At 36.2% G+C, this 18,181-nt stretch overlaps 1 protein-coding gene across 2 annotated transcripts in view; it reads right to left on the bottom strand.

Moving 5' to 3' along the window:
* The window catches only part of LOC135721126 (uncharacterized), a 159,236-nt gene that overhangs the window by 41,530 nt on the left and 99,525 nt on the right, over positions 1 to 18,181 (bottom strand). The gene's annotated exons all lie outside the window — the stretch shown is intronic.

Genomic DNA, 18,181 nt, shown 5'->3' with positions numbered 1-18,181 from the left:
ATACATAGAAAATATTTCAGTATAAACTTAATAGCCCAGATACTTACATTCAATAGGCTAATGGCACTTTATGCCTCTACAAACCTATTCTTAACATTAAAATATGCTTCTCCCCTTCCCTTATTTTATTAGGGAAAAATTTCTAAGCTTAACTTTTCCTCACACTACTTTTCACTTATTGACATAGGCTACCATTAATCAGGAAAACTAAAAACAATTATCAAAACATTAAATAGAAACAATTATATGCATATCAATTGTTAAATTAATATATTTTTATTAAAACAAACGTGAAATGTGAAAGCCAATATGTGGAAAATATGCCATTTGTCAGCCAAAATCGGACCAAATCCGCATATCCACAGCCTAGCCGAATCTGGCAACTTTTGCTGGGCCAGTGCTGGCTTAATGCTGGTAAGCCGCAGCCAGAACACAGCCGTGTGCGCCGACACTCAGCCGGATCTGGCCCGAATGCACTGGCTACCTGGGTCTTTGATAAATCCAAGCAAAACAATGTATATCTGACACTCTGGAAGTAAAGTATGGAAACTTTGCAGTTTAAAACACGAATTATTTTACATGATTCAGAATGTTTGGTTTATATTTGTATTGAATGAACCACTAGACGAGGCATAAAATACAAACCTTAAGATATTTGTGTACTGTTTGTTTAGTAAAAACGTTAATGAAATGATAATGTTTAATAAAGACATATTTAAGAGATTGTTGTTTTATTCATGTTCTCATATTTATATATCAAGCTCTGATGTTACAAGCACCTGGGGCCGTTTCAATAAGGAGGTTCAACCAACTCTGAGTTAAAAGTTGAACTTAGTAAACTCTGAGTTTTCGGTTACAGAACAGCTGATCTGAGTTAGTTCAATCAACTCTGAGTAGGTTAACTCTGAGTTAAGCTCGTGTACAACCACTATGAAAAGCCATTATCAATGGTCATTTATCTCTACTATGCACTGCCCCCTAATGCCGCCCCGGCGATGCACACACAGATAGTTGGCTCTCCACGCTGCCCCTTTCTGACTCCCTGTTTTCGGACGTCATTTGTCATGTACAGTGGAAAGGTAAAAGTAACCACGCTGAATTTAAATCAGACACTGTTGTGATTGCCGTTTCTCAATCCGAAGGCTGCAGCTTCCAGAGGTCGCATTTCCAGACTGCATACATCATCAAGACAGTCTTATTTCAGAATTTTAACAGTTATAAAGTTGACTATTATTCTTTGTTAATTGTTGTAATATGCTTATGATTTGTGAAAATTTTTCTTTTTAAAAAACCACGCATAAACATTTTTCTCTTAAAAATACAAACATTTACATACATAACTCATAATATTGTAGCCCAGTTTGTGCTGAACACAGTGTTATGAGACACTTGCCATTAATATCTTTAAAGCAACTGAAAAAGACCAAATGTAAGAGCATGTCAGAACCTCTGCCAGTGTCCCTAAATGGTCGGACCCTATGGGATTTAAATCCTGCCAGGATTCAAAACTGAAAATTAAGCTCTGAAAGGTTGAAATTTAGTGTTCGCAAACTCAAAATCTTACAAAAAAAAGTTTTGCAACATCGAAAAATAAAATTTGCAAGCTTGCAAAATGTAAAAAAATAAAAATATATCTGCAAACATTATGTTGTTTTTGAGATTTCCTTTTTCGGAACCGCAACATCTTTTTTACGATGTTGCGCAAACAATTTTTCAGAGTTTCAAATTTGTCAGTGTTCTCCCACTGTATAGTTTGTTTTCCAGGTTTGAAACCTTGTAAATGGTGAACTGAAAACTGCTGTGCAAATAGGTTAAAAAAAGTTTTGAAACTCTGAAAACTGAGGTTTGAAAGGGCTAAACTTATTACATTACATTACATTTGCACTCCTTTGCAGACTATTTTTTCAGAGCTAAGTTTACAACACCCAATTTGCGGAGATACGCCCACAAAGTTGCGAGCTTGCGACTCACGTGATTTGTGGCAGCGTTGTCACGCAGCTCTGCTCTGAAACTCTGAAACTCAGACTGAGCGAAAATGAAGCCTCGCAACCTCACAACTTAAAAAAAAAGCGTGGAGGGAGGGCCTTCTGCTCTTGGCCAATGCTTTGCTGTCTGCTGACGTACAGTCCAATCACAAGTCGTGTTTACTGGAAAGGTGGGATTGACCGACTTCTCCGCCAATGACGAAAGCGCACAGGATACGCAAACAGATGCACGGCTCTCTGGCCACAAATCGGTCAATTAACGCCACTAAACAAACCAATAAACCAATTTTCTTCAATTTCTTTATTAAATAATAAGATTTTAAACATCTGTTTACTCTTGTATTTGTAACTGTGTTGAACTGTGTACCGCTGGTTGCGGTAGCCGAACGGACTGCGTACGTGAGCCGCGAAAGCAGCCCGTTAAACCCAGCTAACAAAAAAAGGTCCCCTGGACGTCCCCTAAATGTCCTCTGCGAACGTCCCCTGGACGTTATCGTGTAGGGTCCCCTGTTACGTCGAGCGGACGTCCGCGAAGACGTCCTCCGGACTTTCACAAGGACGTTTGCAGGACGGTCAGCGGACTTTCGGGACTTTTAGGGGACGTTTGCCTAAAGTCCTCAGCACATCGTTTTATTTAATTACAACCAATGAAATCAGACACGCTAAACATTGTTTACCACAAAGTTCTTTTATTTGAATTGAACAGGTGTAATTTTCCTGTGCTCCGTGTTTGTGTGTGCGTGCGCGAGCGAGCTCCCGTGCGCGTGCCTGATCTCCCGTACGCGTCAGTCAAACGCGCTTCAGCTCCGTGTGTGTGCGTGTCTCTGGCTGTCTGCTGGACTCCCATGTCAAATATTTCCGTTGTCTTCTAACCTAAAACAACGAAATGAACACATTTAAAAGATAAGTAGTTATTATTTATTGGGGTGGTTTCCCAGACAAGGATTAGCTTAAACCAGGACTATGCCTCAGTTTAATTATGAAATATAACTAGTTTTAACAAACATGCCTTACTAAAAACATTACTTGTGTGCATTATGATGTTAAACAAAGGGCACTGATGTATTTAAGATTTCCCTGTCTGGGAAACCGCCCCGATATGTTTAAAATGTCTTGCAAAATATCTGTAGCAAACATTTAAAAGATAAGGGAGACAGAATTCTGTGCTAAAACTAGAAAGCATGCACAACTCACTTTTACCTAGTATTTCATGCTTATGGCATTATTGTTGCTGTTACAGTTCACTCAAAGTAAAGGTGGGTAAATGTGGACATACAGTACTGTGCAAAAGTCCCTCTAAAACAATCCTGCTACACCAGCCTGACCAGCGGAAACCATACTGGGAGAATTCATATTCATATTGATTTGCATTTACACATAAAATGGGTAACAAACATTACTGTGCAAAAGTCTAAGGCCACCATCATTAGCTTTGTTGTTTTAGCAAAGTTTTAATGTCCATCCATATTTATTTTTCACTCTTTTTTTAAGATACAAACAGAAAATACAGGAAAAATTTACACACAATTAAAAACAAAACAATTTTCAGAAGTAAATGTCTTTTTCAGGCATCAGTCAGTATTTAGTGTGACCTCTCTTGGCACGAAACACATCTTCAGGACTTCATTCTCCTCAAAAAAGCCTTAAGTCATTTGATGATTAGAATTAGAATTTCATTTTATTTAGGTTTAAGAGATCCTGCAGTTGCCTGCTATTGCTCAAGTTTAAGGGGAGTTTACCCTAAATACTTGACACCTCAGCTTATACTTTATACTGTTTTTAATACCACATACACATTTCCTGTATTTGCTGGTTGTATTCTAATAAAGACACTGAGAAATAATTATATATGATCACTACACAATTGCAAAAACAACTAATCTAATGGTAGCATGCTTCTACCCTGACCAGCTACAAAATGAACATACACATCTCAGAGAGAGCATAGGTCACACAGAGTATAAAAATAGTTTACTATGACATAAAATAATGTAAGTTGTCTTATACATTGATCTTTGATATTATTGTAGGTTTTTGTGTTAAAGGCATCTAGAAGTATACTATGTAGAGTATATGATACTATATGTATCCAAAGCATCAAACATTATTTTTGTTTTAAAAATAGACTATTAATTGCTATTAATGTTTATGTGCTATTAACATTTACAATGTACATTCTTATTTACAACATTACAATTTACATACAATATATATACAAAAATAATTTTGAGATGTTTGGGATTCACACAGACTCACTATAATTCATTGTTAGTTGCAAGTGTGAAACTGAGCTGCTGAAATTCGCCCTGTGTAGCTGAAGCATCCTCCTATTTCCCATCTCCCAAACTGCCTCCCCTTTGAAGAAACAGATAACGAATCTACAAACAAAAACAATCCGTAATAAACATGGGTAAAACGTCAGCAGTGACTAGTAATGTTGCATGTGTTATGGCACATACCATCTTTTGAAAGTCAGCTTGGTTTGCTCATTGTCTGCTGCATTTTTCCAACCATTGCTGTGGTGTTGTCCTGTATTTGGTCTACTTTCAGAATGATTCTCCACTCCAGGATTTCTTCCAAGAATGAGTTTTGAAACATTAATAACATTACTAACTACACCAGTAAACTAAATGAACAATAAGTCTGTGTGGAAGAAAATGCCTATCAATATCAATAATTTAAGATAAAAAATAACAAAATACTGTACCTTGATTCATTATTGGAAGAAATTGACTGATGTGCTGCATTTGTGATAAAAAACAATTAATTAGATTTAAAAATTAATGATGTAAGTATTGTAGTAACTGTTGTAAAATGTTGAATGCTCTATCATTTGTAAGTCACTCAAGGCATATGCTAAATTAATAAATATAAATCAAGTAATCATCATTATACTACAAATACTGTACATGGCATTAAAATGTACTCACAATAAGGTGCCTCAGGCAACATCAAAACATCTTTTTGCTTTTTCTTACTGGTTGCTCCTCATCTATAAAAGAATGATAATATGAAAGTAAATCATAGTTCCCTTATAGTTTCACCTGGCTTCTCAGCTGAAAAACTACTAATTGCTGTTAATAATGATTCATTTTCTTCACTTTCAAACTGGAAATCTTATCCTCAGGTCTAGAAACAACAAGACAAAAAAGTAGTATTTGATATTATTAAGAAACTTACACAATGATTCCCACTGTTTAAAATCATGTAACAATGAATGCAGTGACAATGATATCACCTTCAATAATGATTTCACTTTCAGATAATTTACTGTCCCATTTAAAGAAAATAATAGACGACATGCATTTGTTTTGATCATTACAACTCTTGGTCAATATACATTACTGTGCAAAAGTCTTGGGACACTATCACCAGCTTTGTTGTTTTAGCAAAGTTTTAATGTCCATCCATATTTATTTTTCACTCTTTTTATTAAGATACCAACTGTAAATACAGGAAAAATGTACACAAAATTAAAAACAAATCCATTTTCAGAACTAAATGTCTTCTTCAGACATCAGTCAGTATTTAGTGTGACCTCTCTTGGCACTAAACACATCTTGAGCTTTTTTGAGGAGACTGAAGTCCTGAAGTCATTCGATTAGAATTAGAAATTAGGATTTAATTTCATTTAGGTTTAAGAGATCCTGCAGTTGCCTGCTATTGCTCAAGTGGAAGGAGAGTTTACCCTAAACACTTGACACCTCAGCTTATACGTTTACCGGTATATTGTTTTTAATACTACATACACATTTCCTGTATTTTCTGGTTGTATTCTAATAAAGAGACTGAGAAATAATTATATATGATCACTATACAATTGCAAAAATAACAAATCTAATGGTAGCATGGTGGCCTAAGACATTTGCACAGTACCTCACATAAACATTGTATATTTGGATTGCCAGTATTTGTTAAGGTTAAAAAGAAGTTTGGTATTACTTTGCATACTTTACCTGTGTGAGAAAATGGGCTACTCTGACTGCTTGTATTGTCCACAGCTGTTTGTCCAGAATGGCACATTATTTATTTTGGTCTCAATACCCTTCAGATGGAAACAAGCATGTTTGATTATTTTTTATATGTAGCTGACCTTCATGTTTATCATTTGTATTTTATAAAACATTAACCAAATCTTACCACATTCTTTCACTCTAACCACAAGGATGGTGCTACCTCAGCCTTATTTTGTTCTGTAAAATGGAGCAAAACAGCACAGGATACCTGTAAGTAAAGTCCATATAAATCTGTAAGTTCAGCTTGCAGTACACAAAGGCAATGTACACAGTTAGCCATCTCAAACCTTAGGCTGAAATTGTTTTCCAGTGTTTTTCCCTTTTTCCTGGAAACATGTACGTTGTTTAATCTTAGTTTTTCTCAAACCAGTATCAATATTACAGAATAAGATAAGCTGATCTGCTGAACTTACCTTTTTGGAGGACATGTTTAGATGTTTAAAGGCTGAGAAAACAAAATAAAGAAAGTTAATATATATACACACACATCAAAATATATTAAATGTTAAAATGTTACCCAGATGTACCTCCAACCCTCCCAGAGCTTTTATGTATTATTATAAGAGATTTGATTCAATTTAAGATTTTTATTTAATAGGCTTTATGCCCAGCTGCACTACTTCCTGAACTTCAGCCAGCCCATTGTTTCCTGTCTGCCATTATTGGACAAACTGATAAATCCAGGTCTGTCTGATTATTGTTGTTGTGACTACTGAGGTCAGGCACACCTGGATTAATCAGTTTGACCAATAATGGCAGACAGGAAACAAGGAGCTGGCTGAAGTTCAGGAAGTAGTGCAGCTGGGTATAAAGCCTATTGCTACCATTAAAAAGGTTTAACCATATACCACCAAATAAAGGTTTAAAAATAAAGTCTAAACAATATATTTATAGGCTACATACATTCAGGCTGGTCCATTATGCTACACATTTTAAAAATAATTGAACCACATCTACAAACTTATTTTGGTGATTTAGCCCACAAGTTACTTAAACTGGCATGCCCATTGTTTTTACAATGAATTAAATGGCTTTTTTTACTGCGTTTGCCACAGTATTCAATCCTACACGTTATTTTACTACAGTACAGTAGGCGGCGGTATACTGTAGTGTGCAGTTCGTGTCCGCATGGTCATACGCGCCAGTATTGCTGGAAGACTGCAGGAACAGAACCCCCTGGAAAGGTAAGGTAGTAATTTAAACCTTAAAATGTGGGTTATCATCACGACAGTTACTTTTTGCTTTGCCATTATTGAAGAATCAATTCGGCAGAATCTCGCGCACGCTCAACTTGTGGGCCGTTTCTCAAACGGAAGGCTACATCCTCCGGAGGTCGAATATGCAGGCTGCATACGTCATCAAGCCTGGTTTATTTCAGTTAAATAAACATTACATTCGCAAGTCATAAGCATATTACAACAATTTACGATTAACTGAGAATAATAGTTAACTTTATAATTGTTAATATTCTTAAATATGACAGTCTTGATGACGTAAAAGGTATACAGCCTAAGTTACAAATGCTACTTCCAGTGGTTAGCCTTCGGATTGAGGCGCAGTTACTTATATTAATACTACTTTAAAACCATATACATTTACTCTAACACTTAAACAAAGTAAGCGAGTAACTTAAATATGGCTACAAACCTTGAATGAGTTATCAAACTGCGCTCTTGAACCAATATAAATACTGTATATGGTAACGATGATAACGAAATCTTACTCTGTAACGAAAACTTGACGAAATTACTTACTTATCTAACAATTAACTTCAAAATAAACGGGATGTGTATAAAAAATGACGAAATTTAAAGGAGCTTTTGCTTATTCCCTTCACCGAGACCGTTGTGTCAGTTGAAGTTTGACGTGTGATGCCTCGTGCCAGATAATTCAAAATGTTCTCGCACGCAGTCAGGAGGCTTATTTGACTTCATGCGGCGCCGCAAGACTGACAGCCGGATGACGTCAGAGTACCGCGAGAAGGATTTAAGAAATCAAATTTCGTCTCGCTCTCGCGATACTTTGACGTCATCTGGCTGTCATCTTTCCTTTTACAACACAAGTTGTTTCTATCTATTAGACACAACAATGGAATTAATAATATCAGTGATTTTTTTGTTTGTCTTAATCTTAATTGCTGTGTGTTGTACAACTTGACAATTCATAAAAGTATAACAAGTATTTGTTTGTTTTTTGTAGATGAGTTCCTTATTAAAGAAAGGCTTGATGCTGTTTACTCCACACTCTTAGGCTGACTTTGTATTATTTGTCTGTGAAGACAGTTCACAGTTTCTGAATCCCATCAAGAATGAAGACCTGGAGGCCACCATATTGAGATGTGAGTCAAAATATATACTTTTATAACCATATATGACATTTCAATGTAGTGACATTTAAGTTTTCCTGGCTAAAATAATTGAATTTGGTAATATTTGTTAATAAGATTATTAATGAGTTATATTTGTATAATTAACTTGTATAGCAAGTTATATAGTTATATTTGTTGGAACAAATAAGGATATTGTTAATAACAAGCTAAGATCTTGAGTTTTTTGGCTATGGTTTTAAAGGATGTTTAAGAAGGGGAAAGAAAGAATAGGTAGTTTAATTTCATTTACATGCATAGTTCAGGGGGAAATTGTTCATAGGAAGCATTCAAACACAACCTAACATCTGATGCTTTTTACTGTCTCATGCTTTTCTGTGTTCCAGGGTCCAATGTCATGATATGGCGCTTTTCCAATGTAGGGTACAACTTGGCTCGGCACGATGCAGCTCAGCTCGCTTTCGTTGCTTTTCCAGTACAGTTTAGTGTCGCTTCAGAGTGGGTGAGATTATAGGCAGGGGTGCACATAACTGGTGCGTATGCTCAAATAGAAACAATTCTAGTGTACCAACGTTGCTGGAATTTTGTTACATAGTTAGCTAATTTACTTTTTGACATAAGAGATTTCTTCGTGCATCAGTGGTAAGATAATTAATGTGTGTTGTTAGCAGTGATCCGCATCTCAATGCTTCAGACAGCTTGCTAGTACAAGTATACATTTATATGAGTTAGGCTAGTAGTTATTTATAAAGATTAGATAAGTAAAAAACAATAACCAGGGTTATTTTATGTACATCATTGTCTACCATGTTTAAACAAAAGCGATATGGCGAAGAGAGTAGTCAGGAGAAAAGTGATGATGTCAGCATGTAGGATGTCTGTGCTATGAATAGTGTGAGTACCAAGTAACATCTCCAGGTACTTCTTTGAGAACCAGGACAAAAAAAGTTATGTGCACCCCTGATTATAGCCTTATTGTTAAAGTTGCGTCCTCTCTACTGCCGTAACATCATCGTAAATGTGATCCAAACACACACACACACAACATGGAGCAACAGAGCATATTAATGGAATGCAGCCACAAAATCAAAATTGACAGCCACAAGTAGATTTTCCACTACCTCTCTCACATGACAGGTTCTATACAAACACCCGTGTCATCAGTACCTGTACTCCGCTGACAGAACATTTACGCCTATACTTTTGGTGCGTTTTGAATGCGGAGCCATGCGCAAAGTTACAAAACTGCCATCCAGACATGGGCGCGGTGGTGTGCTCTGCATTTTTGTAACTTTGCACATGGCTTCGCATCCGAAACCCATTACCCCTTCCCCAAAAGTGAGCTGTGCTGAACTGGGTCATACTATGCAATGGAAAAGCGCCAAAAGTGTCCTACTTCCTGGCTTGAATGATTTAGGTAAGCAAATTTATCTGATACACCAAAACCTAAAACGTTTTAATTCTTTCTTGCAGTGTTAACACGGCATTTTGATCTTGATATTTATTCACATTTAATGAGATATGGAGATTTTTATCTTTTACAGATGAAGACATACATTTAAGTGAGCCGTTTTTATGTCCATACACTGCGGGCCAGCATACATGAAAGTCACCATCATGTTTCTACAGTAGCCCTAAATGGACAAACTGTTCTACAGAGCGTGTTTCGTCCATACGTTGTCTCAAGGGCTCAATATAGCAAACATGCATGTAGACCGCTGATAGGCAGTATCCACGCATGTAACCACAGAAGCAGCTTGGTCAGTTTAACTCACAAATGAAGAAACAGCAGATTGTTGCGTATGTTTTGAGAAGACCAGCAGCAGTGGCGGCCGGTGACTTCTTTTTTTGAGGGCGCTCGATGCAAAGTTCATCACAACATGTATGTAGCTTGTCATGTGTGTGGTTCCTTTTTTCAAAATATGTGTTCTGCGCTATGAGAGATCCTGTAAGTGCCTGCTGCAGATGCGTCTAAAGGGTTTATGATAAAAGAGACGCTCGCTTTTGCCAGATACTCGCATAATCCCATGTGTAATCAGAGTTTAGTGTTAAGGGAGTGTCTTGTGTGTATTTTGTGAACGTGAGCGTCTCTTTTATCATAAACCGTTTTGACGCATGTGCAGCAGGCACTTATTTTGACAAAATATGTGATGCACATAGGATCTCTCGACACGCAGGACACATATTTTGGAAAAGGGGACCACACACATGATACTCCGAACACTTATTTTGAATTAGCGCCCCTCGAATGAGGAGTCACGAGCGCCACTGACAAGCAGTGATCGAAGTAAATAAACAGCGACTCGTTGCAGCAGTTTGAGTTAAGTCATTCCTCAACTTGGCCTATTTTTGTTCTCACCGTCGCAAATGGAAATGGCTATGACGCAGTTTTTTACCTGATGGGAGGGGTTCTAGTGAACCAATAACAGCGCTTGTGGTCCACGTAGAACTGACACGCTGTTAAAAATCAGGCTACGCTCAGGCTATGGATAACCTACGGTGTAGACCTTACGCACAACTATAACATGGGCTTCAGAGTGACAATGACATTTTTGTCCTGTGGCAGCTACCATAGAATCACATTGCGCTTCGAAATTTAGGTTGATTGCTATTCGCAATTTCACTGCTAGATGCCACAACAAAATATAATACACCTGTAACAGATATAACTTTGAAATATGGTTTACCAAATGCTGAAATTAACATGAACTAAGATTAATAAATATTGTAGAAGTATTGTTTATTGTTAGTTCATGGTGGCAAATGCTAACAAATACAAGCTTATTGTAAAGTGTTATCTTTGCAATTTAATACTAAACTTAAAAATGTGTAATTTCAGAGGGGTTGAAGGTTAAAATGTTTTGAGCTCATTTGTTGACAGTAAACAATATAATAATATTGGGCTTGTTTTTGAAGCTGCGGTTGCTTTTTTGTCTCACGAGAGCTGGCAACACTAAAGACATTTTAGTAAGAAACCGTATAGAAAAAAGAAAAATAATAGAAAAAAAGGAAAATTATGAAATTACAAAGTACACCTTATTTTGCAGTCTAATCAACACTTTCTGACAGTTTAAATGATGGGTGTAGAATTTGAGATATAGTTCAAGTTTATATGAGGATGTATGTCTTACCTGTATCTTTTTTCAATTGTTCTTTTCCAGAATTTTCAGCGTTGGACTTGTGTTCCGCGTGTTTGGCCTCTTTAACACTTGCTGTTTGAAAGTCATTGCTTGCAACAGATTGAGTGAATGTCATTCTGCATTTCTGTTTGCATTGCTTTGCTTGCATTTGAATCCTTTGCAATAATAAAAGTTTTACATTTGAGCTGTAGTTGTAGATTCAAGTTTGTTTTTCCTTGATATAATGTATTTGTATAGATTTTTGCTGTGTGACAATTATATATCATGCAGTGCTTCATATATGAGAAAGACAACGCTTGAACCACACAACACCGTATCATATTAATCAGAATAAACAAGTACTTGCACTTCATTTATATTTAATTGGGTGATGTGTAACTTCACAATGGTGGATTCTTTAACTATTACATGAATATGTGCATTGTGATTTCGATTTATTGACAATAGTTATGTCTTAGGAATAGTATGGAAAATCATTAACTAAAAAAGACATGGTGCCAGATCTTTTTATTCACGTTAAATGTAAAATTATTGTAAAATTGTAAGTTGCTTTAATGGGATCTATGTAATAAAATCAGTAAAGGGTTGATATAAAGGCCATGTTTTAGCATACTAGTTTAAAAATTAAGAAAAAAATAATAATTATAAAATAATATTAGATACTATAAGCTACGATTTTCATTAGTAAAGTAATAGCAAAAACAGCATTTTTACTTTGATGTCTGCATGAAAGGGTAACCCTGCCTTATGGTTAAATGTGTAGTATGGGTTTATATTAAAACTGAGTGGTTTCACGTCCCCGGAAGGTCCGCCTGTGAACGTTGTCTAGCGGACCATATGCTAACGTCCTCGGAAGGTCCGCCAGCGAACGTTATTTAGCGGACCATATGCGGACGTCCCCGGAAGGTCCGCCAGCGAACGTTATTTAGCGGACCATATGCGGACGTCCCCGGAAGGTCCGCCAGCGAACGTTATTTAGCGGATCATATGCGGACGTCCCCGGAAGGTCCGCCAGCGAACGTTACAATGCGGACCTTATGCGGACCTAAGAGGACGTTCGCAACGTCCGGAGGACGTCCCCTGTTTGCTGGGAAGTAACTAAAGGCGTGAGCCCCGACAATACATTTCCGCTCTTTTGTATTATTATTCTAAGGTATGTCCTTTCAATTTGGGAAAACTAATCTGTTGCTGATAACCGATGAATTAAAAGGAAATCCGTATTGCTTTAATACATCATTTAACAGCTGAGCTAAGCCTGCTTGCTGTACTGTGGCCATTGTGGATGCGTTTTTGATTGTTAATCAAACATGATTGCCCATACGATTATTTTACTTATACTGTATACCCTGCACTTGCATGCTAGCCTAGACTATTTTTATAATAGAAAAATCGACCTTATTCTTTTAACCAAAGAAAGGAATGCTGAATGAATGCTTAGGTTCCCTTTTCAAAAGTAGATAGATAGAGATCCAGCCTCTTATGAAGACCTTAGATGAGCCATCACCTGCGGAGAGATGACGCCAGCCAAGACGAGAACTCAAGATGAGCGCGGATCTGGCCCATATAACTGTCATATTAATAGACATCTTTTTAATCACACGGTAATTACTTTAAAATGCACATTAATTCTGGTAACCGTATGGTATATTTTATGTACTGTATAACGGCATCATCTTTTTGGCATGATGATTTAGCGATTTTAACCCTAAAACATAAGGCAAATGCCTCAGTCAAAGTATAAACAGTAAAAAAAATATTTAAGTAGTTAAATAATTTGTTATTGGGTAGCCTGCGTTTTCATTATTTCGGGTTTGTTTTTGTCACAATTTGTTCTAATGCATCACATAAATTTACAATAAAAGCAAACGAAAAATCAAGCTTTTATGCTCAAAAAGGGAGGCATAGCATCTAAGTACAGCCACTGGAACACATTAATGTGCCGCTGACAACTGTTAATCATATCACAGTGATGTGACACAACGAAAGACATTATGTTTTGTAATAAAGTAATATGTCATATACAATGTTATAACACCTAAACACTGTAATAAATAATTCAGTGGCTTTATAAATATCACTAAAATAAAAGACTAAAGAAACTTAATAAAATTTCTTAATGTCAGTAGGTGATTTAAGATATATATTAGAAATAATTTGTTGTCATTTATTTTGGTTTGTCCCCAAATTTAACAGATATTTTTGTGTAAAATGTACAGATATTATTTAGGTTTAGCCTATACATCAAATAAAATAAGATTTTAATTAACACCTTATTTCTAATAAATATCCTTATTTATTCTTGTAAAATATGGGAGGGGGCAGTGATGCCGGAAAAAAAATAACCACCGCATAATGAGTTTATAGTCCCTTTAAAATTACACCTCATCGCTTTACTTTGAATGTCCGTGCGTGAATGCAGTTCATGCGCAAGAAAATCTCTCACTTACTGAACCCTGCATGACCATTTGTGAGCATTATTAAAAATGTTGTCTACTATTCAATAAAAATATCCATTATTGCTTAACATTTCTGAAGGGTCCAGTAATTGGCCTGCTTGTTTTGAATGCTTAATAAGCAAACTGCGTCATTTGGTCAAATGGAGGAGTTCATGAGATGTCTCTAAAATACGAAAGCGGATCTCAAAAGAGAAAAGTAGCGAAGTAAAGATGAACGTCAATGAAATTTGTTAGCAAAAATGTCCAAGTTCACGGCATATACAGGTTGAGAAGATGAGGACGAAGATCGTGGGGAAGGGGAAATTTATTTGTTTTCAATGAAAAGGTCGAACATGCGGCTCTTTGTGCATGTGTTGGACGTTATTTATTATCTATAAATATTATTATTATTAGCCTATATATCATATAAATGATAAGAATATAAATATATATTGACACATTAGGCTACTAAATGTGATTTGAAACTGACAAACAAATTTTTATAGCATATAAGCTAATACGATTATTTCATGTCCATAATGATTTAGCCTCCTTAAAGCCGCTATGAATAGTTTGAAAAATAGACCCTGTGACTTCATCACATCAGTAGTATTATTGTGCCTCTGCGTTGTTGCGTCTGTGTTGCTTGCAATCATTTTGCTTATAAAAAACTACAATTGTCGGCCTGGGCCCGCCCAGATTGACTGCTGGCCCGCCCAATCAGAAATGTAAAATAAATACTACTCTGTATATTTAGACATGAATACTACTTCATATGGTGTATTTTATCTATTGCATGTTATGTTAAAAACAGTAAAATTATAAGTAAGCCTGATAACTATTTAAAAACTATTATAAAGAAGTTGAATGTTGCATTACATTATGGTTCTAATGAGAAAAATATTCCCGAGCAGCTTTCAGCAATGATCACTTTGAGAACTTTTTTTGCAAGCAAGTGGAAAACGTATTTTGAATAACAGCACGTTATTAATATGTGCTGCGCCCTTTCCTCTCAATTACATAAACACACAAAAAAATATGACAGCGGGGTAAAATAGAAAGAAAAGATCTGATTAGTGATCAGATCTTTTCTTTCTATTTTTTTACCCCGCTGTCATATTTTTTATTAGTGATCACAGTGATGTTGTTTGATATAGCCTACCAGCTCTCTAACTCAGCACTATAAGCCACAGCACGTTTATTGCTACACTTTATACAATATAGCCTATTGCTTTTAAGCAACAAATAGCCTATCATAACAACATATAAGCCTACTGTGTAATTGAGACATTAATTTAAGAAATGCATTAAAAGCAGAAAGACGTAGGCTGCGGAAATATAGCGGGTTCACTTCAATCCACACCACATACGTTCTTGGTTTGCTTCTTATTTATTAAATCAAGGCAATTGTTTGATTAAACATTGATTAATATTAAGATACAATTTATACAAAACGAAATTCACTTTAAAGAAAGTCTTTCTACAAAACAAACCTATGCAGGGCTACAAAAATGTATCTGCGCCCTGACCGTCAGGCGGAGGAAAAAATATTGTAATGTGTTTGCATTCTCTCAGATTTAGTTAGGTAATCATATTGTATGTAATTCGGTGTCATCTTGTTAGTCATTACTATCCCTACTAACAAGGGAAACTGTCAGGAAATGAAGTGAAAGCATAATTAAACCCATTATTCCTTTCGTGTTCACGTCTGATATGCGCGCTCCTCGGCTCCGCTCTTCACGAGTAGGCTACCCGCTTGCTCTTATGCTCATCAAAAAGTATATTAAATGTTTATTTATTTGTCATTTCGTTTAACCTCAGAGTCAAACATTATTCTAGCAATTCCCTTTTTCTTACTTTATTTAGTAAGTTAACTTAAATATGTGAGAACGAAAATATATTTTTAGTGATTTGCATGAAGAGAATATGATGTTAGCTTCATTTTAAGCATTTAGTAGCTTAATTTATTTAAACAGTTTTAATAGGCTATTTTAAAAAGTATTAGGTTTTTTGTGTTCATTTATATTTCTTGTCACTGTGTGCAGGTTCTTTTTTGTAGGCTATGACACCCCAATAATTAGTTTTTACCAAAAAGGCTTAATTAATGTCATGTTGCATTACAATTTAAAGTATATCAATAATGTCAAAAATGTGACGTGCAGTTCGGGTGTGTGTGTATGCTGTTTAAATTAGTGTTCTCACCAATACGCTTGTGATTCCTGAAGTTATGACGAATTTTATAGACTTGTTATAGTTTCTTATTCAAAAGTGACACCCATAGATTCAGGCCCACCGGACTTAATCCATGCCCACCCATATGTCACGTTCTGCATCCGCCACTGGTACACAGTATAAGTAAAATAATCGTATGGGCAATCATGTTTAATTAACAATCAAAAACGGATCCAGAATGGCCATAGTACAGCAAGCAGGCTTAGCTCAGCTGTTAAATGATGTATTAAAGCAATACGGATTTCCTTTTAATTCATTGGTTATCAGCAACAGATTAGTTTTCCCAAATTGAAAGGACATACCTTAGAATAATAATACAAAATAGCGGAAATGTATTGTCGGGGCTCACGCCTTTAGTTACTTTAACGGGCTGCTTTCGCGGCTCACGTACGCAGTCCGTTCGGCTACCGCAACCAGCGGTACACAGTTCAACACAGTTACAAATACAAGAGTAAACAGATGTTTAAAATCTTATTATTTAATAAAGAAATTGAAGAAAATTGGTTTATTGGTTTGTTTAGTGGCGTTAATTGACCGATTTGTGGCCAGAGAGCCGTGCATCTGTTTGCGTATCCTGTGCGCTTTCGTCATTGGCGGAGAAGTCGGTCAATCCCACCTTTCCAGTAAACACGACTTGTGATTGGACTGTACGTCAGCAGACAGCAAAGCATTGGCCAAGAGCAAAAGGCCCTCCCTCCACGCTTTTTTTTAAGTTGTGAGGTTGCGAGGCTTTATTTTCGCTCAGTCTGAGTTTCAGAGTTTCAGAGCAGAGCTGCGTGACAACGCTGCCACAAATCACGTGAGTCGCAAGCTCGCAACTTTGTGGGCGTATCTCCGCAAAGTGGGTGTTGTAAACTTAGCTCTGAAAAAATAGTCTGCAAAGGAGTGCAAATGTAATGTAATGTAATAAGTTTAGCCCTTTCAAACCTCAGTTTTCAGAGTTTCAAAACTTTTTTTAACCTATTTGCACAGCAGTTTTCAGTTCACCATTTACAAGGTTTCAAACCTGGAAAACAAACTATACAGTGGGAGAACACTGACAAATTTGAAACTCTGAAAAATTTTTTGCGCAACATCGTAAAAAAGATGTTGCGGTTCCGAAAAAGGAAATCTCAAAAACAACATAATGTTTGCAGATATATTTTTATTTTTTTACATTTTGCAAGCTTGCAAATCTTATTTTTCGATGTTGCAAAACTTTGTTTTGTAAGATTTTGAGTTTGCGAACACTAAATTTCAACCTTTCAGAGCTTTATTTTCAGTTTTGAATCCTGGCAGGATTTAAATCCCATAGGACCCCAGAGGGTTAAGGTCAGAGTCCTGCAAGGGTCCATTTTTGGAGACCAACCCCTGCCAGTACCCGCAAAGTTCAGCACCCGATCCAACCCGTCACCCGTGATAATATCAAAATGAAATCCACACCCGCCCGGACCTGTTAATATTTGGCCCGTTACCTGATCTGTGCTCGCAATAAATCACACACAGTAAAATCATTCCAATTAAAGGGATAGTTCACTTTAAAATGAAAATTCTGTCCTCATTTACTCGTCCTCATGTTGTTCTAAACCTGTATGAATTTCTTTTTTCTGATGAACAAAAAAGAAGATATTTTGAGAAATTACAGTCTGTGGGCGTGACGTCTGAAGCTGAGACTAATGAAAACACATCTAAACTCTCAGCAGAAGTACCATCTGTTCGACCCTGTGTGTAACTACTGCATGTAAAATGTTATATACATCCTCCCTCAAACAGGAAATAATATAACACAATATAATGTAGTTATTGTTTCCTTTACAACTTCTACAAAAGACGAGCAGTCATGCACGTAGAACAGATGCCTCTTTTACAGATTGCAAATGTTTAATTTTTTTTGTTGTTGTTGTTGTTCTTTAATTTTCTTTTATGAAGAATTTAATAATACAAAGCACTGCAATGACCAAGTTTTACCAGATTTTGCTTTTGAACATTAAACCAGATGAATTAAACTGAAATAAAATGATGAAGTGCTGTTATGAATGATGTTGTTTTTCTGTTATTGTGCTGATGG

Source organism: Paramisgurnus dabryanus, chromosome 24 (genome assembly GCF_030506205.2).
Source record: "Paramisgurnus dabryanus chromosome 24, PD_genome_1.1, whole genome shotgun sequence".
In the NCBI taxonomy this organism is placed as follows: domain Eukaryota; kingdom Metazoa; phylum Chordata; class Actinopteri; order Cypriniformes; family Cobitidae; genus Paramisgurnus; species Paramisgurnus dabryanus.
This window is presented reverse-complemented; position numbering and strand designations above follow the sequence as displayed.